Source organism: Schistocerca piceifrons, chromosome 2 (genome assembly GCF_021461385.2).
Source record: "Schistocerca piceifrons isolate TAMUIC-IGC-003096 chromosome 2, iqSchPice1.1, whole genome shotgun sequence".
In the NCBI taxonomy this organism is placed as follows: Eukaryota; Metazoa; Arthropoda; class Insecta; order Orthoptera; family Acrididae; genus Schistocerca; species Schistocerca piceifrons.
The window spans coordinates 1,106,038,104-1,106,062,391 of record NC_060139.1 but is presented as its reverse complement, the minus strand read 5'-3'; the positions used below and the strand labels follow the sequence as shown (position 1 = coordinate 1,106,062,391).

The window sequence follows — 24,288 nt, the reverse complement described above, 5'->3', positions numbered from 1 at the left end:
GCTGTTCAATCGTGTGCTTGAGAAAATAATCAGAGAATGGAACACAAATATAAGGAGAGGTGTAAGATTTGGTTGCAAAAAGAAGAACCTTAAAGTATGTCAGGTTGCCCTTGCAGATGACATGGACCCTTTGCTGAAACAATGGAAAAACAACAGGAGCAAATCCTTGAATTAAAGAAACAAGCAGCTAAAACATATCACCACGCATCCTCTTCAAAGAAACTAAAATCATGCCAAACACAAGAACTCACATAAATACCTGAAAGTCCAAGAACAAAAGATTGAAATAGAAAAAGAATTTAAATATCTTTCACAATAGATCAGTTGGAATGCTGGGGGAAGCAAAGCAATGGAATTCAGAAAAAAGAAACTTGAACCTTCCAACTAACAAAAGATACATGCAACAATAAAATCCTCTCATGAGGGTCCAAAATTACACACTACAAGACAGTGATTAAGCCAGAAGCCCTGTATGGAGCAAAAACACTAACCTTGAAATTCAAAGGCCAAATGGAGGAACTTGAGATACAGAAAAGAAAAATTTTAAAGAAAATCATAGGACCAAAATTCCAAGATAATATAGATCAAAAATGAAACTCTCTACAGTAAAATCGAAAACCTTTCAGATACAAAGTGATAAAGGAGCATAAACTTCTATAAGCATCTTCTCAGAATGTACTGTAACAAATTAACCAAACAAATCTTTCACCTTTTCCGTAACTGCAAAAGAAAACCCAACTGCTTTAGAGAAACAGAAAGACCTAGTAGAACTGAAGATTTCAGAGAAATCACTAAACAGCTAAATTAATTACTAAAGATGAAAATATAGGGTTCCATCTCGGGAGAAGAGAGGAAAGGAACATCAGAAAGAATAAAGAATTACTGGGCCCTGAGAAAAGAACAACACATGATCCAACATACCCCAAAAAGCATGAAGCGAAAGAAGAAACAGAAGATGAAATAAAAGATCATTTTTATGACATGAGTAACAGAAAACTAATAATCCACATACTGCATGCATATATACTGTTGATAATGTTTTGATAAAGAAATGAGACAAAGTTTATCATAATGGTTAGAATTTGATAATTCACATAATTGTCAGGTAAATAAAGAGAAAAAATTATTTTTTTAGTTTTATATGGTAATAGAATTTGCTAGGAAAAATTTAAAGTTGTTTGGTACTGATTATCTATTACTTTTGCTGATTGAGTTATTAAATAAGTCGATCTCTATTTTGATATTATAATAAAAGTTAATAAGAAGGACATAATGTCAAGAGTGGACAGAATGCTTTGAGAGTTTTTGCGTTGATTGAATCAAATGCATTTAATACGTTTACTTCATTAGATGTAAAAGAAAATTGTTATGAATGTTATGCAAAATTAAATTATGGAAAAGTAATTGGCTGATCACTTTTATCGAAAAAATCTAATTTGCAGCATTTAGAAGATCTATTATATGATTAATTAATTATTCTTGTGTGTAACCTTCCAGCATTGCTCTCAAGATCTTGTAAAAAATTACACACCTCTCTCCTACACCCCCCTTCCCCCCCGTCACCACTTTCCCTCTCCACCCTTCCCTCTCACTCAGTCAGAGCCCGATACGTCATCATCCATTAAAACTAAACAGCCAATCATGCCCCAGTATTTTAGTATTCATTAAAAACGAAACAGCTAATCAGGGCTTCCCCATTGGCCCTGCTCGAAAGCGTGCAAATTATAGGAATTCTGCACCATATTCAGATTTATCTGAACGACCTGTATTATTTATCAAAACTATGCAGATATATTGACAGTACTGAGTGGCTCTGAGTACTATGGGACTTAACATCTGAGGTCATCAGTCCCGTAGAACGTCGAACTACTTAAACCTAACTAACCTAAGGACATCACACACATCCATACCCGTGGCAGGATTGGAACCTGCGACCGTAACGGTCGCGTGGTTCCAGACTGAAGTGCCTAGAACCGCTCAGCCACAAAGGGACAGTACTGATGTAATTTATAATATTTCTTTATCTGTACTATTTATCGAAAATAAATATGTGCAAAAAAAAATTATGGAGGGCAAATATGTATTGTAACGTGTGAAACTGTTTTACAAGCAATTCGCCAAAGTGGTATCCAGTTTAAAGACTTTCTTTCATCCAACCATTGAGTCATACACAGCTATTATTACTGGAGGAAGCCAGTTCATGACCACATAAATAATATTTTCCAGAACATTAGGGCAGTGTTTCCTATTTAATATCTGTTTTTTAATCTATTTGGATATCATACGAATGTTTTGGAGGATTGCATTGGTGAAAGAGAGAATTGAGAAATGCAAAATGACTGAGACAAATCCACAGAGACGAGGCAAAATTAGACATTTGTTTCGAGTATATATCACCCTTTGACTTTCTTGAGCTTCTTACAACACAAACAGACAGATGCACTACATCACCTGGCACATATGAAGAGCTCCCGAAAGCCTTGCAAAAAGAAGATTACAATAAACCCAATAAAGAATCACAAAAAAGAGGCCAAATTTGTAGTATAATAAAGATTCTTGTAAGCAGGATTTCTGTAAAAAGTGTTGACATGTGCTCTTATCACGGTACTGTTATTATGAGCCAGTTGGATGGGATTTTAAAAAAAGTACATCATTCTCTTCAAAAACTTCAATTTCTACCATATTTCCTATATATTAATGAATATTTAATGAAGAATAATGAGTCTCAGTAGAATGAACATCAAAGAGATAGCCTGAATAAATAATGAATCAATATGTATGGTGCTGCCATAGCTGCTACTTCTTCTCCTATCTCCAGATAAATTATAGCTGACCCGCAGCTCTTCTGTCTGTGAGCATCAAGGCATCAGAGATTTTGCAAATTTTCCAATAAAACAAAAGTATTTATTCATGTTTATTATATCGAGATACTTATATATTTTGATATATCTGAGAGCTGCATATAATCCTTGACGTGTAAGGAAGATATTTACAAATTAAGATTGGATAAGGTATGTTTTGGAACTAAAGATTGGATAAGGCGTGTTTTGGATCTCAACATTGGATAAGGAGGGTTTTGGAAGTGTTATCATGGATAAGGGAAGGTTTTGCAAATATAGCTAAAACTTAATAATGATAATTTTCGTCATTAATTGGAATTATTATCGACGTTCTTTCATTATTTATGTTATTTGAAATCACAAGGTATTTCAATTGTATATAAAAAAATGATATGCCAATAATTAAACTCAGTATCAATCATAATGTAACGAAATTTTCCAAAAACGTCAAGTAAGTGTTGCACGATACACATTACTTTTCCTACAGATTTTTAAAAGCGTAATAATGTGTATCCAGAAAATAATCTAAGTGCCTATTTAACAGCAAATCATTTATATTCTGCAGTCAGTGTCTTCTTCATCGCCACATTCATTTTCCCCTTCATCTAGCTGTTCAGCGAAATCTTCATTCTCTGCATGTTCGTTTTTTCTCAGGCTGGAATACCAGATGAGGTCGTCATTACTTTGGCACGCTTTTACAAACCGTTTCGAAAGTAGTTTATCGATATTCTTTAATTTTTCCGGTTTTAGAGGCACACCTTTCGGGAGTGTACTGAAGGTAATACTTCAGTTTTCTGATGTTTCCTCAAGAGAGAACAGAAAGCACCACTGTCCCATCTATAATTGGCCTCATCTCTAACTAAAACCACAGGCGTGCCTTTCTTGAAGATAAATCTTTTACACTGGTGTAGTCGAAAATGCCATCCACTTTGAGGTTTATTTATTTCAATACACCATGTTTCGAGTTTTGTACGGGGAAATCACTTCTGAGCGTAAGAACAGTGCTTTTACCTCAAACAGTTCAGTATATTCTGCAGGATTCACAATGATATTTCTTCTCTGCACCTTTTCCTCTATTCTTCCAAATACACTGTCTGGATGCAGGAAAGAATGTACAACAACAGGAAACGTTAAATATACTTCCTGATTGTTACTGCGAGATTCAAGCTGCAACCAATACCACACTATTCCGACCATTGGAGAATTTTTATTTTGGCCGGGGAATCCGTCTGCATACAGTTCAACAGTTGTAACCTCTCATAGATTAGAATGGTTCAGGTGGTAGTGCAAAGCAGAAACAGTTTCACTGCACCCTTTGGGGCGTTCATGTACGAACCAGTTATAGATCGTAACCGTTTCTTTCTTCTGAGGATATTTTGACCCACCTCAGCAGATTGTAGGGTTATGTGATATAACTGCCTGGAGTAATACGCTGCTTGATCTGGTAACTTGGGCAAGACCACATTCTTCTGACAGTCGAAAGAAAATTTGATCACCGCTGACTTTTCTTTCTGTAACAGGGCTTTAAAAGCAGCCGCTTTGACCGTATGCACACGAAATTGTGTCACTGCAAATAACTTTTCTTTCGATGATAGGTGGGCTGACTGCATTTTCAGGGCGAGGAACTGACATTCAGAACATACATCAGTAGCTGGTGTCTTGAAACTAATATTGTAATCAGTCACAGAAACTTTTCTGGAATAACCGTATTTCATTTTCATTTCCAGGAGGACTCCTGAATTATAACTTCGCCATAATTTGCGAATATTTAGTTCCGTAGGCAAGTACAATCTCGTGGATTTGCGTCTACAGTAGTGAGAATCGACTGGCTGTAGTTTTTAAATGAAGACTTTAACCTCGTCTCGTATTTTGAGATACTTGGGAAATATCGTGTCACCTCCTCTATTCTCCTTTGGTGACAGACCTGTGCCAAATGATTCCTTATACACTCCTTTCACTCTGTCCTTGCCTATGCCCAGTATTGACAAGAAGGTCTTCTGACAAATCTGCGCTAATGTAGGTCCACTGCTTGCCTTGACTCTGATGAAATACTTGACAGACATGCATTTCCTGGAAATGCTCAGCTTCACAGCTCACTCTCCTTTAGTCGCTTCTGGAGTTGTGTATCTCACTAAGCTCATAATATTCTTGATGAAATAGCCTTACATCTTCCACTTTAAGTTCATTGCACTGGAAGACAGTGCAAGTGGGCATTGTTGGCAGGCATTTTGAACGAAGGATTAAGACTATGGTTTACAAAATAAATCTACCCAACTTCACTAGATTTTATATGGGAAGACTGAGATAGACAAAAGGCTGCATTGAAGAAAAATAGAGGTAAGCGTGTTTACCTCTTCCGTTTAGCTGCATTCTTTTTCCATCTTGAAGGATCTCTTGCCTTCTTCCTTCTATTTATGCCTAATCTCCAATACACATCCATTTTCCATTACTACAGAAAATAAGGTACATTGTTTTACTGAAACTCGAAACACCACTGTTATGTCTTACAAACACGTGCATGTGAGAAACTGGCACGAAATAATCGGGAAAAGTATTGCCAACTGTTTCAATGAATACATAGTGGACTTGGCACTTCATAAACATCATACTAACGTTTACTTCATACAATATTATTTGAGATACATTCCAGTTGTGGTACCACATGTTTGGATAAGGTGGATTTTGGAAACAACATCTTAGGATAATTCGGGTTTTACAAATGTCACCTGAATTTGTGCTATATTTACATGGGGAAAAAACGGGTTTAGGACCAGTTTTCTTGTTGGAAAATATACCAAATAACATGAGCTGTAGAGATAAGGCCGTAACTCAATTTTCATAAAAACTGGATAAGGCGGATTTTGGAACCGTGCGCCTCATATATATAGGATGAATCAGAACTCCACACACAAACTTTCAGAGGTGGTAGTATGGGCGAAAACAAGAAAAGAAAAATTACCAATAAATGTGGGCTCTAAAGTGTATACCGAAGGGGTACGAGTAATTTTTCCATTTTCGCTGCTGTGAAACATGTCTTCTACTAAACAAATGCTTCTAGGCTCTTAAAGTACGGGTTTTAGAGCCGCCCAAGTTTACTAGACTTTTTTCTGGTCTGTACTACTTCGTCCAAAAGTATGGAAAACAAATAACTTGCAGTAGAAGATGAACAAGTGCTCATAGTTTTTAAGGTATGTACTTTGCAGTTTATGTTTGCTAGACTCTCTTGTTTTGGTCCATATTACCAACTCTAAAAATGTGTCGGTGGAGATCTGGTTGGCCTTACAGGGTGAATCATCTAAAATTTGCACCGCAATACTGAGGAAATGAAAAGTATTATTGATGTGCTCTTTACACAGAATGGATTCGTAATCAGGCGCTAATATTGCTAGCGAATCACCAGTATGTAACAATACTTAGAAAGTGTATTTTTAATAACTTGAATACAAATTATTAACGTTCCACTATAACATTTATTAGTTCGTTATGAACCAGCACTCGGCTCAGATAATTTAATGTTGAAAAGATAGTCCATACAACCTCACCCTGAGAATTCATAGCTGTATAAAGAATGCTGTACAAAGATATGTGACATTTTATGACTACATCTATACAAGAAAAGCATGTTGTAATACCTAAAGAAACACTGAACAAATAAATCTTATATTACACTGTATTCAAATATTAAAAGTATATGAGTGTGTAAAGCAGAAATGTTCTACAAGTGAGTAATGGCACAGGCTACTATATCTTATGGACAAACTGGTGAATTTGATGAGAAGACCAAATAAAGGAAGGGGAAGAAAGACGTCTATGAAATTTGGGTATCGAGCAGGTATAACAAACTTATTAGCTAATGGTGAGAGGAGTCATAACTGTTTGCTACTTTTAATAGGGGTGAGTAGTGTAACTGTGTTTGCTCATTAAGAACCGGGCCAGGATTCTTTGGTGTGGACAGAATTGCAAGTAATGTTAGTTTTCTCCCTTTAGTTCCTTTATGGAGGACATCAAATTTCACATAATATGAATGATATTCACTCAGAGCACATTCAAGAAAGGTGGAATCTTTCTTCCTCTATCTCCACCTCCTTTCATGCTCAGTCAGTCTAGTAGTTATAGCCTTACCTGATTGACCCACATATAATTTTCTACACAGATTGCGGGAAATTCTATGCATTCCACTCTATTCAATAGGTGGAATCTTATTTTCACATTAAACAGGAGGTGGGCAACAGTATTCCTAGAACAAAAAGCTGGAGACTTCAGTTTCCTGTGAGGTCCTATCCACATAGAGCATGAGTATTTTTTGTACAAATACATACTTTTTTAAATGGAGGAATACAGATTGATATTAACAAATTAAAAGCAGGGTAAATTAGAATGTCATTCGTGTTTGTTGCAGGAGTCTAGTGCGAGTCGTTTACGCGATATCACATTCTGAAACTTCTCACACCGACACTTGTGTAATACCTGTGGTGAATAACACAAATGCAATCAGTAGTAACGAGACAACTGACGATCTCAGATTGCGTTCAAAATTAGCACCAGCAGTGCCAATACATACTTCCATTCTGGTATGGAACAACTGCTAAACACGTGCCAGCATTTCAGCAATGTCCGAGCAGGCTCCATTAATAGTCGTTGCATATCACTGGGTGTAGCTGACATGTTCTTGTAGACATCGTAGTCCAGCTTTCACCACAGAAAAAAGTCTAGAGATGTCCAATCTGGGGAACAGCCCAGCCGAGGTAAAGGTCCTTTGTGACGAGTCCAATGATTTGGAAACAATTAGTGAAGATGTGCTGTAATACTTCTAATATCTTGTGAACTACGTACTGGACAGACATCACGTTGGAATCACAGGTTTCACCTAGTTTGCAAAGGATCATCTTTTAGCGCCCTTGGAAGATGGTCTGTAAGGAGGCTGCAATACTTGCTCACGTTCAGTGTTCTGTCAATGAAAAACAGACCTATGAGCTGATGGTTCTCTACTGCACACCACAGGTATACACGCAACAGATGCTGACATTCCATCTGAAGAAGCCAACGAGAATCGTCAGCAGACCAGTGGTGCATCTTTCCACAGACACCTGGGCATGACTGATAAATGTGGTTTCATTACTACACAAAAGAAATAGATGATACATTTGGAATATACTGTCATAATGGCCATGTACAGAAATTAACATGATTCTTATAATCATTTCCATGCAGCTCTTGACAGAGAGAGGTGTGATAGTGATGGAACCTATATCTATGGATAATGTGTAGGACATTTGCCTGACTTGCCACTTCCTTGTGCGATTGCATAGGAACTAACTTGTAGATCAGCTGCAACAACAGCAAGAAAATTAATTTCCCCCTCTACTGTCGTCATTTGTTTCCTTCTACTACGTTGTCTAGATGTTACACTACCATTTTTGCACAAGTAGTTGAAGAGATTGATCAATAATTGCCGAGAATGTTGACACATACAGCGTATAAGAATGAGTTGCATGCTTTCTACTGTCTCCACACACCAAAAGTATTCGGGCAAGGGGAGGAGGGTTCGGGACCAAAGTACTGTTATCCAAGATGGCGGCCGTGACGTCATCCAATATGGCGGCCACGACGTCACTCAAGATGGTGGATTTTGGCGGGAATATAGGTCACTAAGGTTAGCTCCACTAATCTAAGCCATCCAACTGCCACTCTTCCTAGGAACTGGTGCCAAGTTTGAATTTTGGCAGTAAAGAAAGATCAATTAAGCTGTCTCTACCAACCTAAGAAAATGGCGGGAAAGAAAGCTCACATCCACTAAACTAAGTCACCTGACTGCCATCTCCTCCTAGGGATTTGTGGGAAAAGGACTCGACCAGTGCTGGACATAAGTCATTATTTGCATGCACCAGTCTTTATTTAAACAATTTCATGTATTACAGCTATCCAGTGTGTTCACCATGAGGTCCGGACTGCCACCAGACGGCGTTTTCATCCATGACGTAATCCAAGATGGTAGCTGTGACATTAGCAGATGATGCCAGTACTGTTATCCAAGATGTGTTCACCACGACGTCTGGACCTAAAACACAGTACCACCACCAGAGAACGCTGTCGTCTGTTCTGTTACATAATCTAAGATGACGGTCCGGAGTGGGGGAAATGATGCGAAAAGGACTCTGCCTGTGCTGAACATAAGTCTTCATTTTGCGGGCAGTGTCTGCACCACGAGATCTAGAGTCCAACTGAACTAGTACCCAGTACTGCCACCAGATAGTGCTGTTGTCTGTTCCATCACATAACCCAAGATGGTGGGGGAAATGGTGGGAAACAGTGTGGTCATCACCAGGTATGGACCTAGTACACAATACTGTCACCAGAGGGCAATGTCATACGTTCCGTGACGTAACCGAAGATGACTGTCTGGAGGGGAAAATGACTCAGCCTGTGCTGGGATGCTGGAGAGAGGAAGGAGTTTATTTATTTTGGAACAGTTTATTTAGGGATGAAGTATATTTATCACACTAAAACAAAACACTCGCCCTGTTAGTGCTTGGGATAACAATACACAGTCTACAGACCTCAAAACTACTCGTAAATAATGCAACAGACATGCCTGCTAATTGTAGACTGTCGAAATAATGCATTCCACAGCCTAAGTACAAGCAAACTACTGCACCGAAATAATTTCAGTACAGACCTGCAAACTGATCCAAAATAATTCAGCACACTGATGTGTAGACACACTCAATACTCCTAAACTGTCCAAACAGTGCATAGCACAGCCTACAGACATGCTCGCAAAACAATGCAATGACACACAATCAATGCGCGCCATCAACATGTGCCACCCCCTGTCCACTAGACCACACAGGAAGCTACAGGCAGTCCCCGAGAAGTGACGTGGCCGTCAGCTATCAAACCACGCACAGGTGCCCATTAACGGTCCTGTATGCATAAGTCAGAGACATCCATACTTGGTACCTGAGAAATTTCTCTCGAAATACGTGTTCACCTAGACACTGTTGTTGACGCGACTGAACAGGAACCAAATCCTATTTGCCGAGTGCGCCACCACCGCTGCGAGCCACTGCTGGATGCAAGCCACCACTGCTGCTTCCAGTGACCCAGTGAAAGATTGTTCTATTTTCAGGTATAAAGTTAGTGTTATACTGTCGTCGAACTCCAAGGCACACTCACACCGGTCTCATATGCGAGATGCCTCTGGGTAACACATGTGCTTACCATTGATGACAGAGTAGCTGGACATGCGAGCTGTGTCTAACCGTGCTTAACTGCCCAGCATGAATGCTGCAACTCGCCAAAGTGCACGAGTGTAGCTACAAACCACCAGAAGCGCATCTAACAAGGTTCTCACTCTTATACTGATGTCACATGGCTATGTAAAATCAGTACCGCGTCAACCTCTAGGAAATTGTATAGTGTCCCAGAAATAAACAAAGCTCTCTTTCTTGGTGTCTCAGCTTGTATGCACGGAAATTCTTGCCCTAAGAGGACCTGTTTACGAAAATAGCGCAGAATAACATTGAATGCAGTCTTCCTCGGAGGCCTAACATGGTACCCCGTTCATCACATGTTATCCTTCCTGCTGTCAACACACAAAACTGTTCCCTCTGCTATGTAGAGACTCCTATATCCCAGCACAAAATAATGTATCAAGCATTACGCTTAGCTCTAATCGAATTTACCCTCCGAATTACCGATGCAACCAGTGTGGAAGCACCATCTGCCTTTTCTTTCTTTCTGCAGACAAAACTTTGAGCGGGAAAAAATACTATTTTACACAGAATGCATGCATCGACAATTAAACCCTGCAAAGTGCCCCTACATATTGCCAAATATGGAAAGACTCGTACTCAATTAGCCAGCCGGTGTGACCGAGCGGTTCTAGGCACTTCAGTCTGGAACCGCGCAACCACTATGGTCGCAGATTCGAATCCTGCCTCGGGCATGGATGTGTGTGATGTCTTTAGGTTAGTTAGGTTTAAGTAGTTCTAAGTTCTACGGGAAGTCACATTACACTACTCTCCCACTGAGGACAGGAGCTTCAATATTAGAGTGTGAAACCGAACTCCAACCCAGCAATATATTACCGTGTACCGTATCAATGTATTAAACATACAAAATCGCCCCTTTTACATCATTCGTACATATACCGTGAAAAGACAGGCAGCGCAGTATGTATACTCACAGCACGAGGGCATCCACGCCCGACGGGTGGCCACAGCACTCTCAGCAGACCAAAGTCACTCTCAACACTGTTCTGCAAATTCGTGCTCGCTTCCCCTTGGGACAAACGCCTTACTGTTCCTAGTCCAGACCTGCTTGCTTGCTTTTCTACATCCATCTCCAGACTCTGGGATTACAAGAACCCGTGTATTTTCACATGGTTTGCCATAATACAATTTTAGCGGTACTTCTCGATATCAAGCATACAGGAGTAGCCTACCGATCGCTCACTGCTACAATATTCCCAAGATATAGACTGGAAATTATTTCTCTACAAACCCGAAACTTGAGCACTTTTCCCGTCTGCGAAGACCTTTACGTGAGAACTCGAAACAAATAGAGAAAAATGATAGTTCCATTCGTGAATACTGATGTCGGTGATGTAACAGATCCCAAATCATCCCTATAATTTACAAAGTCTACTGAGGTGTTTCTCATGTCTAGAGAACAAGCAAAAGTCTCTTTCACCTGCTAGATGCACACATCACAACCGATCTTTTCTCAACTAAATAAAGGTGTGAAAAGTGCTAAGCAGTCAACCGAACAATTTACATGCGAAGGAATACCAGTCCAGTGCTAACACACCTCCATGTAAGTTGGCGGCAGTAAAATTGTACTGCAGTCAGCCTCAAATGCTGGTTCTCTAAATTTCCTCAGTAGCGATTCACGAAAAGAATGCCTCCTTTCCTCTAGAGACTATCACCCGAGTTCCTGAAGCATTTCCGTAACACTCGTGTGATGATCAAACCTACCAGTAACAAATCTAGCAGCCCGCCTCTGAATTGCTTCTATGTCCTCCCTCAATCTGACCTGATAGGGATCCCAAACGCTCGAGCAGTATTCAAGAAGAGATCGTATTAGTGTTTTATAAGCGGTCTCCTTTACAGATGAACCACATCTTCCCAAAATTCTACCAATGAATCAAAGACGACTATCCGCCTTCTCCACAACTGCCATTACATGCTGGTCCCACCTCATATCGCTCTGCAATGTTACGCCCAAATATTTATTCGACGTTGCTGTGTCAAGCGCTACACTACTAATGGAGTATTCACACATTACAGGATTCTTTTTCCTATTCATCTGCATTAATTTACATTTATCTACATTTAGAGTTAGCTGCCATTCTTTACACCAATCACAAATCCCGTCCAAGTCATCTTGTTTCCTCCAACAGTCACTCAACGACGACACCTTCCCGTACACCACAGCATCATCAGCAAACAGCCGCTCATTGCCCTCCACCCTATCCAAAAGATCATTTATGTAGATAGAAAACAACAGCGGACCTACCACACTTCCCAGGTGATACCCTCACCTCCGATGAACACACCATCGAGGAGAACGTACTGGGTTCTATTACTTAGGAAATCTTCGAGCCACTCACATACTTGGGAACCAATCCCATATGCTCGTACCTTAGTTAGGAGTCTGCAGTGGGGCACCGAGTCAAACGCTTTCCGGAAGTCAAGGAATACGGCATCCGTCTGATACCCTTCATGGCGAGTTGCGTTTCGCAGGAGCGATCCTTTCTAAAGCTGTGCTGATGCATGGACAGCAACTTCTCTGTCTCAAGGAAATTCATTATATTCGAACTGAGAATATGTTCGAGAATCCTGCAACAAACCGATGTTAAGGATATTGGTCTGTAATTTTGAGGATCCGTCCTTCTACCCTTCTTATATACAGGCGTCACCTGCGCTTTTTTCCAGTCGCTCGGGACTTTACGTTGGGCAAGAGATTCGCGATAAATGCAAGCTAAGAAAGGAGCCAATTCAGTACAGTACTCTCTGTAAAACCGAATTGGAATCCCATCAGGACCTGGCGATTTATTTATTTTCAACCCACTCAGCTGCTTCACAACCTCAGAGATGTGTATCACTATGTCATCCATACGGGAATCTGTACGAGACTCAAACGGCGGTATGTTTTTACGATCCTCCTGCGTGAAAGATTTCTCAAATGCTAAATTTAAAGTTTCAGCTTTCGTTTAGCTGTCTTCCGTTGCCAGGCGAGACTGATCAGTGAGTGACTGGATGGAAGCCTTCGACCCACTTACCGATTTTACGTAAGACCAGAATTTCCTTGGGTTTTCAGCAAGATCTTTTGCTAAGGTATGACGGTGGTAGTGGTTGAATGCTTCGCGCATCGCTCTTTTTACAGCAGCACGAATCTCTACTAACTTTTGCCTGTCCTCATTCTCCCGATCTTTCTTGTACCGCGAGTCAACTGCCTTTGCTTCCTGAGCATTCTCCAAATTGCTCTGTTAAACCACGGTGGGTCTTTTCCGTCCGTAACCCACTTTTTCGGCACATACTTGTCCAATGTGTGATTTACAATGTGTTTAAAATTTGCCCATAATTCTTCCACGTCCATCGTACCGGAAGTAAATGAAGTCGATTCATTTACTAAGTGGAATGCTATCAACTGCTTATCTGCTCTTTCTAGTAAGAATACTCTCCTAGCCTTCTTGACCGACTTTTTAACTTTCGTAACCATAGTCGTAATGACAACATCATGATCACTAATCCCTGTCTCAACACTGACACCGTCGATGAGGTCTGGTCTGTTCGTGGCTACCAGATCTAAAATATTTCCAGTATGCGTTGGCTGTCGATTTATCTGGTCAAGACAGTTTTCGGATAATGTGTTCAAAAGTAATTCACACGACGGCTTGTCTGTACCACCTGTAATGAGTCCATAGACATCCCAGTCTATACTAGGTAGATTGAAGTCGCCTCCGACTAATGCAGCATGATCCGGGTACTTCTGCGATACAGAGTGTAGATTCCCTTTGAATGATTCTAGAAGTGTCACGGTGGAACCTGGTGGCCAGTAATAACACCCAACAATTAACTTTATTTCCCCTAGCCCTGTTAAACGTGTCCAGATAACTTCATAATCACACTCTACTTCGACCTCAGTAGACACAATATTTTTGTCAACTGCAATGAAGACACCAACCCCTGCAGTGTCTGATCTGTCTTTCCAATACACGTTCCAGCCCTCACTAAATATTTCAGAACTACCTATCTCAGGGTTCAGCCAGGTCTCAGTCCCAAGAATAATTTGCTCACCACACGCTTCCTGGAGGGCAGTAAATTGAGGAACTTTATTCTGAACACTCTGAAAATTTACTAATATCTTGATAGCTGAAGTGTCTTTATACTGAGCGCATCCTGATTTCCCTGCCTGCACGTCGACTGGTGAGTGTTCATCAGGACACCTCGCACTACTGCCTAGCCTAAAAAAAAATCCCATGTGCACGCCACAAGTACTCTGCTACCCGAGTAGCCGCTTCCTTTGTGTAGCGCACCCCTGACCTACCTAGGGGCGTCCAACAATTCCCCACCCAATAGTGCAAGTCTAGAAATCTGCAGCCAAGACCATGACAGAGTCGACGGAGCCTCTGGTTGAGACCCTCCACTCGGCTCCAAATCAAAGGACCCCGATCCACTCTGGGAACGATGCTGCAGACCGAGAGCTCTGCTTGCACCCGCGTGCGAGGCCAGCGGTCTTCACCAAACCCGCCACCTGCCCACTAATAGGATGAACGGGCGAGGCCAGCCGGCCAGCCTCCACATTGACCCTCCGCCTCGAGCGACGCGAACGCCTTGCGGTCCGCCACTCACCCTGAGGTGAGGGCGGCCCCAACGCGCCGGGTACACTAGAAGCTGCCTCGGCGGCTGAGTCAGCGGACGCAGCAAGCGACACCTGGGGTGTCTCAAGCGACGCGCCACACCCTCCGCCGTCGCTGCACCTCGAGGCAGCAGCCTGAAGGCGGCTGACCGTGGCCAACAGCACGCTCAGCTGCTCGCGAAACGCAGCCAGCTCCTCCTGCGCCCGCACACAGCATGCGCACACCCTATCCATCCTACTGCTAATATCTAACGACTCTGCGAATTTATACGCTACGGCTGTCAATAAGCAATATTACTCCTCTCAACTACGAGAATACGCAAGGATTTTATGTAATTAAATATGCAAGCGCACAAACACTCAAAAAGAAATTAAGAATCAAACTACAAAACAAATATGAAAGCTAAATATGCGACTCGCTACTGCAGTGCTGCTGCACTGATACTTCACCAGCGGCTGCTCAAGGCTCACTGAGAGAAAATCTACCATGGGTGGACATGTCTCATTAGTTTTTCTTGCGAGTACTACGACCATGTCCTAGAAAGAGAGGTTTAATCGCCAGATGTTAAAAAAACTCGATCCCAACAACTACTGTATGTTACTGTCACAAGCAGTCTTTGTTCTACAGGTGCACGTAAGTATCGATGTTATAAGCTATACTGGTTTTATAAATCGATGTACGACATTACCTCTGAATGAGGTGATTTTTCCGACAAATACCGAGATGGTGATCGTAGAAATGTCTATTATCAGACCAGCACTCCAGTTACACATCCCCAACAGTGCAACCTCATAATAAAATCGCTGAATTTTGAAAGCGATTCAGATACAAACAAATGGTTCAAGGGGCTCTGAGCACTATGGGACTTAACATCTGAGGTCATCAGTCCCCTAGAACTTAGAACTACTTAAACCTACCTACACTAAGGACTTCACACACATCCATGCCCGAGGCAGGATTCGAACCTGCGACCGTAATGATTGCGCGGTTCCAGACTGAACCGCCTAGAACCGCTCGGCCACACAGGCCGGCTGATTCGGCTAAGGAAAGCGGATTGTAAGAGGTATTTGCGACTCTCTCACGCCGCCCCAGCTAGATATTTCTATAGCACTTGTAACGTTTTCTGTCACGATACCATGTGAGAGGTTCTAGTTGAGTTATGATTGACAAGGATCGCAAACAGTAGTACATGGTGTGCTGATTGAGGTCATAAGAAAATGTACACTAGCTTCTCAGATCTCTAGTGTTACGCTAACTACTAGAAATGATGTCCATGATTTGGAATCAAGTCTTTCCATTCAAGCACATACCTGCATTGTATCCTACTGACAAGCCCTTTAATGATTACAACCGCTACTCAATCATATTTCTGACACTCCCATACCTCAAAACGAGTCACCACTCCCGAACCTGTCTGCTACAGTAAAATTCCAACCTGGTTTTAGTCAGCCCATACACATTTTGCAACTGCTCCCACTTCTACAGCTTTGTGCATGTGATCATTCCAATTTACGTCGGAACTGAGCAGAAGCTGGAGAAAGCCATATCCATTACCTTCTGCACCCCATGTAGAAACAGAATGACCTGAGTTAGTGCAACAGGACCGTGTTTTGACCATTCGGTGGAAATGCGCGCAATGTGCTACGTCTCCAAACTAGATACAGATACTACAGTCCGAAGCAGATCCATTTCCATTCACATCTATCAGCCCAACATGCTATCATCGTTATTCTTTACCATCCAAGAGAGGAAAATTATGAACTATAAAAGCTCCACTAACTTCATCCGCTGTAGAACTGACCTAGATGCTATTACAGGTGCGATGACACATAGCTGTGATGTGATCCGGTGCAGCTCCCCAGAATAGCATTCCTAATGGGACACCCTGTCCATCATCGAAAAAAATGGCTCTGAGCACTATGGGACTTAACTTCTGAGGTCATCAGTTCCCTAGAACTGAGAACTACTTAAACCTAACTAACCTAAGGACATCACACACATCCATGACCTTGGCAGGATTCGAACCTGCGTCCGTAGTGGTCGCGCGGCTCCAGACTGTAGCGCCTGGAACCGCTTGGCCACGGCGGCCGGCTGTCTGTCATCGAATTTACCTGTCAGACTGCTGCTACTGCTGCTGCCTATGTGGGATGATCCTATTAAATACACAGCTTTTGATCCATTGCAGAGGGCAGTTTAAGTTTTAATCACCCGTACTGAGCATGTCTACACATCAGTGTGCTAAATTATTTAGGAGCAATTTGCAGGTCTGTACTGAAATTATTTCGGTGTAGTTGTTTGCATGTGGGTAGGCTGTGGAATGCATTATTTTGACAGTCTACAATTAGCAGGTGTGTCTGTTACATTACTTACGAGTAGTTTGGAGGTCTGCAGACTGTATTGTGACCCGAAGCACATCAGGGCGAGTGTTTTGTGTCATTGTGATAAATATACTCCATCCCTAAATAAACTGTTCCAAAATAAATAAAGTACTCTCCTTCCTCTCGCCAGCAGCCCAGCACAAGCTGAGTCATTTTCCCCTCCAGACAGTCATCTTGGGTTATGCCATGGAATGGATGACAGTGCCCTCTGGTGACAGTATTGTGTACTAGTTCCATACCTGGGGGCAACCGCACTGTTTCCCACTATATCCCCCACCGTATTGGGTTATGTGACAGAACGGACGACAGCACTATCTGGTGGCAGTACTGTGTACTAGGTCAATTGGACTCTAGATCTAGTAGTGGAGACACTGCCTGCAAAATAAAGACTTATGTTCAGCACAGGCAGAGTCCTTTTTGCATCATTTACCCCACCCCAGACCGTCATCTTGGATTACATCACAGAATGGACGACAGTGCTCTAGGTGGTGGTACTGTTTACTTGTCGAGACCTCATGGTGAACACACTGTTTCCCACCAACTTGGATAACGATACTGGAGTCATCAGCTGACGTCACAGCGGCTATCTTGGAGTACGTACTGGATGACAGCGCCCTCTGGTGGCAGTACTGTGTAGTAGATCAGTTTGAGTCCAGACCTCATGGTGAACACACTGTTTGCCGCCATGTTGGATAATGGTACTTGCATCATCGACTGACATCTCCATCATCTTGGATGAAAGTGCCCTCTGCTAGTGGTGGTGTGCACCAGGTCAGTTGGAGTCCAGACCTCGTGGTGGATGCACTGGATAGCTGTACTGCATGAAATTTTTTAAATGAAGACTGGTGCATGCAAAATAAGACTTACATCCAGCACTGGTCGAGTCCAAATCACTAGGAGGAGGTGGCGGTCGGGTGACTTAGATTAGTGGAGGTGAGCTTTCTTTCCCATCATTTTCTTAGGTTGGTAGAGATAGCCCAATTGACCATTCTCTACTGCCAAAATTCAAACTTGGCGCCAGTTCCTAGGAAGAGGTGATGGTCGGATGTCTTACGTTAGTGGAGGCAGCCCAAGTGACCTATCTTCCCGCGATTTTCTTAGGTTAGTAGAGGTAACCGTGGTGTGATGTATTATCCTGTTAGGAGGTGAGCTGGGGGGTAGGTTAGTGGAGGTAGCCCAATTGACCTATCTTCCTGCTGAAAATCATACTTCCCGCCAAAATCCATCTTGTATGACGTCATCGCCGCCATCTTGGATTACGGTACTTTGGGCCAGAACCCCCCTTGCCCCAATAGTACCAAAAATATGTCAGCTTTCTCTGCATTGGTAAATTCATCGTCCACTCATCATGAACTGACTGACTACCAAGTTGCAGTGCTCTAAAGTAACACACAAGCACACTGTAAGGAAACATAACAACATCGTTCCTAGCAACTATGCAGGTTGAATGGCATAAACAAGGGCCAATGTGGAAATTTGCACAGTAAGATATCTCAAACAACTCGCACTAGTCTCTTGTAACAAACACCACTGACATTATAATTTACCCTACTTTTAGTTTCTTAGTGTAAATAGGCATTGTTCCATTTTAAAAATCGTATTTTTTAAAAAAAACCTTTCTGAATATGATTACAATCTGTGGCTAACAATCCATTCTGTAAAAATCCCATATCAATAGCACTATCCATTTCAGCAATATTTATGGTGCAAGTTTTAGGTGGTTCACCCTGTATATAAATTTAATTGACGTTTATATTATGTTAGGGAAATTCTACAGTTCATATCAACCCAGGACCGAAAAAAATTGGTGCAGGTTTTGCAGTTCACAAGTGCATCACAAATTAAGTCATTCACTTTACATCACATTCAGAAACTTAACACTGTCAATAAAACCAGGAAACTATGGATACACACTGATTAACGTGCACACACCAACAAACGACTACAACAGAAAAGATCCACAGGTGATAAAAGACTTCTGGGAATGTATGGGAGAAATCACAAACAAAATTCCTGAACATCACAACATTCTATTAGCTGGCTTCAGTGGCAGAAAAGGAAAGTAAGATAGATGAATCACAGGCCAATAAACTGTTGATAATAGGACCAATGAAAATGATGAACACCTCAAATATGTCAAACATATTTCCAAAAACACGCATAGAAAGTAAAGACATGAAAATCTTCCCAATAAAACGCTCGGAGAATACCAGATGGACTGTATTGCTATCTGCAGGACGAACATGAAAGAATCCTTCATTATAAAAACTAGTCAAACTTCCACGTATTCCAAATCAAAGTAAAATTTCGGCATACAGGAAAGAGTCAAGAGTAACCCAAAGTTTCCAGACTGGTGTCGAGTATCTAGAACTCAACGAGAAGAAAATCATTGTAGAAATCCATAAGGTGGATTCCAGTTACTGGTCTGAACTTGTGGAGGTAGTGAAACCATCAAGAACATTGGGTCAACACCCGAGAAGGAGACAACATGGATGGTGGAACATCACACATGACAACAAACTGTCGAACATACGGTTAAAGCATGGAATAATTTCAGCAGTCACAAAATCACAGAAAAATGTAAGAATTCGTAGAGGTATAGAAGAATGTCTGAAATTATTCGAAGAGAAAAACTCAACTAAAATAGTAAGAAGTTGTATGAAATAGAAGAATACTTTGCCAAGAACAACATGATAACGAGTGTGCATGATGATGTCAGGCATTTATCCTAGCAAGTAGGGAACCCAAAGGTCAATGTTGTCCCAGAATCGGCACTGGATTCCTATTAACCATAGTTGGAGCATTCCCCTCTATCCTCAGCTTGTGTAACCGGCGTGGCGCATTCTGGGGCGTCCAATCAGTGTCACTGACTCTGCAGCCACGAGACTCTTCTCCGGTCAGATCCACGATTTCGTGAGGCAGCACGGGAAGCGTGCCCAAAACGCGAAGCTTTTCTGGGTTTGATGATGGTTTCAAGATTTTCAACAGAACCTAATCAATTGCTCTCTTAGTTCACACTCCAGGAATCTTTAGCATTCGGCGATACATTCACTTTCCAAATGCTTTAGGCCTGCTGTTTTACTTTTCCAAGGTTCTACTTCGTAAGCAGTGGCGATGAAAGCCAGAACTAAAATTTCTCCAACGTGCAGTATACACTTTTTGGAATCTTGACCTTTTACGTGATCCGATTTTTCTGTTATTCGGCTTCCTATATAAATTTATTTTGCCGAATCTATTGTGTGTCTAAAGGAAGTCATAGATCACATTCAGTACATTCGATGTGCTTTAGTTACTAGCATCATTTTTTAATTCTTATCTCTAATAATGCGATACCGATGATGGAAGAATATACAATATAACATTACAGTAGATATGTTTATAAATCTAAGTTAATTAAGAAAAATTTCAAATGAAAACAAATAATAAAACAAAAAAATTCGCTTTGAAATTTTTCGCCTATGTGTTTTTCTTTTGTGGTTACCTCGTTATGAGTGTATCGTGCAACGAACGGGAAAATCTTGTACAATTACAGCTGCATGCATATTAGCTACAAATGTTATCTCTAATACATAAATGGTATACTTCTAGTACGAAAAGCTATCTGGGCTGTGAATGGCTCAGAAAGTTCCGAGCTAGCACAACTGCGCACACGGTTCATTACATAACGTATTTGATACTACTTATGGAAGTACATTTTGATACTGCAATTATAATTAAGTGTCGGTTATTGAGAGTTGTCAAGTTTCTGTGCAGCAAAGCATAGCACACTATTATTAGCTAGTAAAGTAAATCACAAATACAGATATTATTTGAGGTTCCAAGAATCACAGAGATATGAAAGTGAAGCTTCGGCTCAGAAATGACGGGGACAGAGTTGAAGCCTATCCCCAAAGTTATAAAAGTTCAGGAAGATGAAATAAAAAATTCGTATATGGCAATGATATACTAATTCTGTCAAAGACAACAAAGCATTTCGAAGTGGAACTGAACGGAATGGACAGTGTTTTGAAAACGGATTTGGATATGAATGTTAATATAAGTAAAACACGGTAATAGAATGCAACCAAATTAAATCAGGCGATACTGAGGGAATCAGATTGGAAAATGAACACTAAAACTAATGGGTGAGTTTTGCTATTAAGGCAGCAAAACAACTGATGATGGCCGAAGAAGAGAGGATATAAAATGGACACTGGCATTATAAAGAAAATCATTTCTGAAAAAGAGAAATTTGTTGTTAATGTCTAATATAAGTCTAAATGTTAGGAAATTTTTGGTGAAGGTATTCTCCTGGACCGTGGCCTTGTATGTAAACGTGAACTGTAGGACGCTCAAACATGAAGAGAAAACAATGTCTGAAGTGTGGTGCTGCGGATGAATGCTGAACAGCAGTTGTAAACAGGGTAATTAATGAGGGTGTACTGCATCGAATTGGGAGGAAAAACTTGTGTCACAACTTGATTAAAAGAAGGGATCGTCGATTTGGTAACGAAGAGCAAGGCACAATCAGACGGTTGTTAAGTTGCAGTATTCATCGAGAGGTGAGTCCTGTACAGGACACAGTGACCGCCGCACCCACCTGTATCTCGACCCACAGGTCCTCGCGGCCCTTGATGGGCATGCCCTTGGCGGCGTGGCCCTCCGGACTCCGCGCCACCAGCCCGATGTGCGAGATGCGCTCCGTTGCCATCGTTCGTCTTCTGAAACACAACGCCACATTACGTCACACTGTACACCAATGGCACTAATACAGCAGTTCCCAACCTGACAATTATTCTCCCTGAGGGATAAAGTGGAATTTTCTGAGAGATGAAAACAAAAGGATTTGATTGTATTATTTTTAAAAGATCAGAACTATTACAACTATTTCGTAAGACTGTGATACTGTTACGTTAGTTACCAATAACTACATTCTTAAATACTAGCAAAACACATCGCACAATTTGCTGGAGCTTAAAGGTAGTGCAACATCTTTGTCACATAATCTAATCAGCACACACATACTTTATACCGTGCGTCTATGACACTAAAATTGAGACATATATGTCAGATATAATTAAAAATCTAATGAAAATGCCTTCTCCAAGCCGTAGGTATACAACACACAAATGAACAAACTGCCAGCACAACACAGAAGTAACTATGTAATAGCCACAACACTGCAATAGGGCTCAAGCGTATAACGATTATTATTGTCGTTCTCGTTAGTGACAGTGCTGATACATAAAGCACTGACAGCCTAAAGTCTTCCAATTTTGTGCCATTTCAGAAGTAAGGAATCCAACAATCAAGTGATTTACAAATGGGGGTACAGAGTAAGGGTGGCGCGAGCGTCGCTATGGAGAGTAGTGATGCAGAGGAAGCATGTTTCGTAACAAGTGTGTACTCTCACAGTGGACACTTGGCTTTATTTTCTGAGAAGCGTGTGCAAGTAAAAAGAGAGAGAGAGAGAGAGAGAGAGAGAGAGAGAGAGAGAGAGAGAGAGAGCAGTAGGCGTACCAATTGCCTCATTGAAAGTTAGTTGATGGTTTAACAAAACACCAACATAAACTCAACAAAATTTATCTTCCATCATTTTAAAAATAAAAGTGGCCAAAGAAAATTCGTTCTAAAGCTTTGTGAGTCACTGTAGTCGCTAATGGGGAAAAGGGGTGGGGGGGGGGGGAGTGAGGGGGGAACCAGCTAATATCTGATTGCACTCAGGAGTAATGGTGGGGACCATTGGTCTACTATTTTTTTTTTTTTTTTTTTTTTGGTAGTTCATCATTATCATCTTCAGTAAAGTCAGCGTAGTGATAAACAACAATAGTTCAGGTATACATGCCGACGTCGCAACCAGAGGAAGAAGAGACAGAGAAAGTATATGAGAATACTGAATGGTAATTCAGCACATAATGGAAGATGAAAATATATAAGTCATGGAGGACTGGAGTGCGATTGTGGGGGAGGGGAGAATATGGGCTTAGTATTAGGATTGAGAGACGTGAGAGATTAATTGGGTTCTTCAGTGTACATATTTATAGCGAATACTGTGCTCAGGATCACAAAAGGAGGAGATATACCATAAAAGGTAGGGAGATATGAAAAGATTTCAGTTGGATTACATCATAGTCAGGCAGAGATTCACAAATGGAAAGGCCTACCCAGGAACAGATATAGACTCAGATCACAATTTACTGACGATGAAGAGTAGGCTCAAGTTTTAAGAGACTAGTCAGGAAGAATCAATGTGCAAGGAAGTGGGATACGGGAGTACTAATGAATGGAGAGACACACTTGAAGTTCCCTGAGGCTTAGATACTGTGATAATGAATAGCTCAGTAGGTAGTTCATTTGAAGAGGAATGCACATCTCTAAAACGGTCAATCATATAAATTGGAAAGAAAACCGTAGGTACAAGGAAGGTACCTGTGAAGAAACCACGGATAACTCAAGAAATCCAGAATGAATTTTTCACTCCGCAGCGGAGTGGGCGCTGATACGGAACTTCCTGGCAGATTAAAACTGTGTGCCGGACCGCGACTGGAACTCGGGACCTTTGCCTTTCGCAGGCAAGTGCTCTACCATCTGAGCTACCCAAGCACGACTCGCGGTCCGTGCTCACAGCTTTAATTGCACCAGTACCTCGTCTCCTACCTTCCAAACTTCCTCCTGGAGGTTATGGGATTAATAGACTTGTACATGACAATTTGTGGAAATTAAAGGTATTCGGACACACAAGAGCGAGGGACTTCATCATATTTCAAACCATCCAACGTAGAATAATTCTATTTACTAAAGTTGTACCCAGATGACAGGGCTACATGTCACCTACACGAAAATATTTGCTGCGTTACAGGCACGGACGGCAATAGTTAGCGATTAACAACGGTTTTACACTGCGTGCCGGAGCGCGGCAGGCAACTTTTGACAAGAATTGGGCGACTCTCCTAGCGCAACGAACTTCACTTATCGCGCAACAAATCGAGCGATTTGCTGCCACAAAGCATACGCTAAACAAACTACTATGAACTTTGAAACTTTATCTAGAAACCGAATAAGAATAAATAATTTTAAATAAAATAAACACTGACACTATTTTTAAACCAGTTCAGAGAGGATACAAAGGTTATCAGCATTCTGTTGTTCACATGAGAAATATTTCTGGCTGTACAGAGTCATGATAATACAGACACATTTAACAGTTTCTACCATTTCTGATGAG

At 41.3% G+C, this 24,288-nt stretch overlaps 1 long non-coding RNA gene across 1 annotated transcript in view; it reads right to left on the bottom strand.

Annotated features, from left to right (window-relative positions):
- Positions 1-24,288, bottom strand: part of LOC124777971 — a 164,176-nt gene that overhangs the window by 13,233 nt on the left and 126,655 nt on the right. The window contains exon 2 of the long non-coding RNA XR_007015814.1: positions 21,664-21,784. This is a non-coding gene — a long non-coding RNA (uncharacterized LOC124777971). The remainder of the gene's footprint in view (positions 1-21,663; positions 21,785-24,288) is intronic.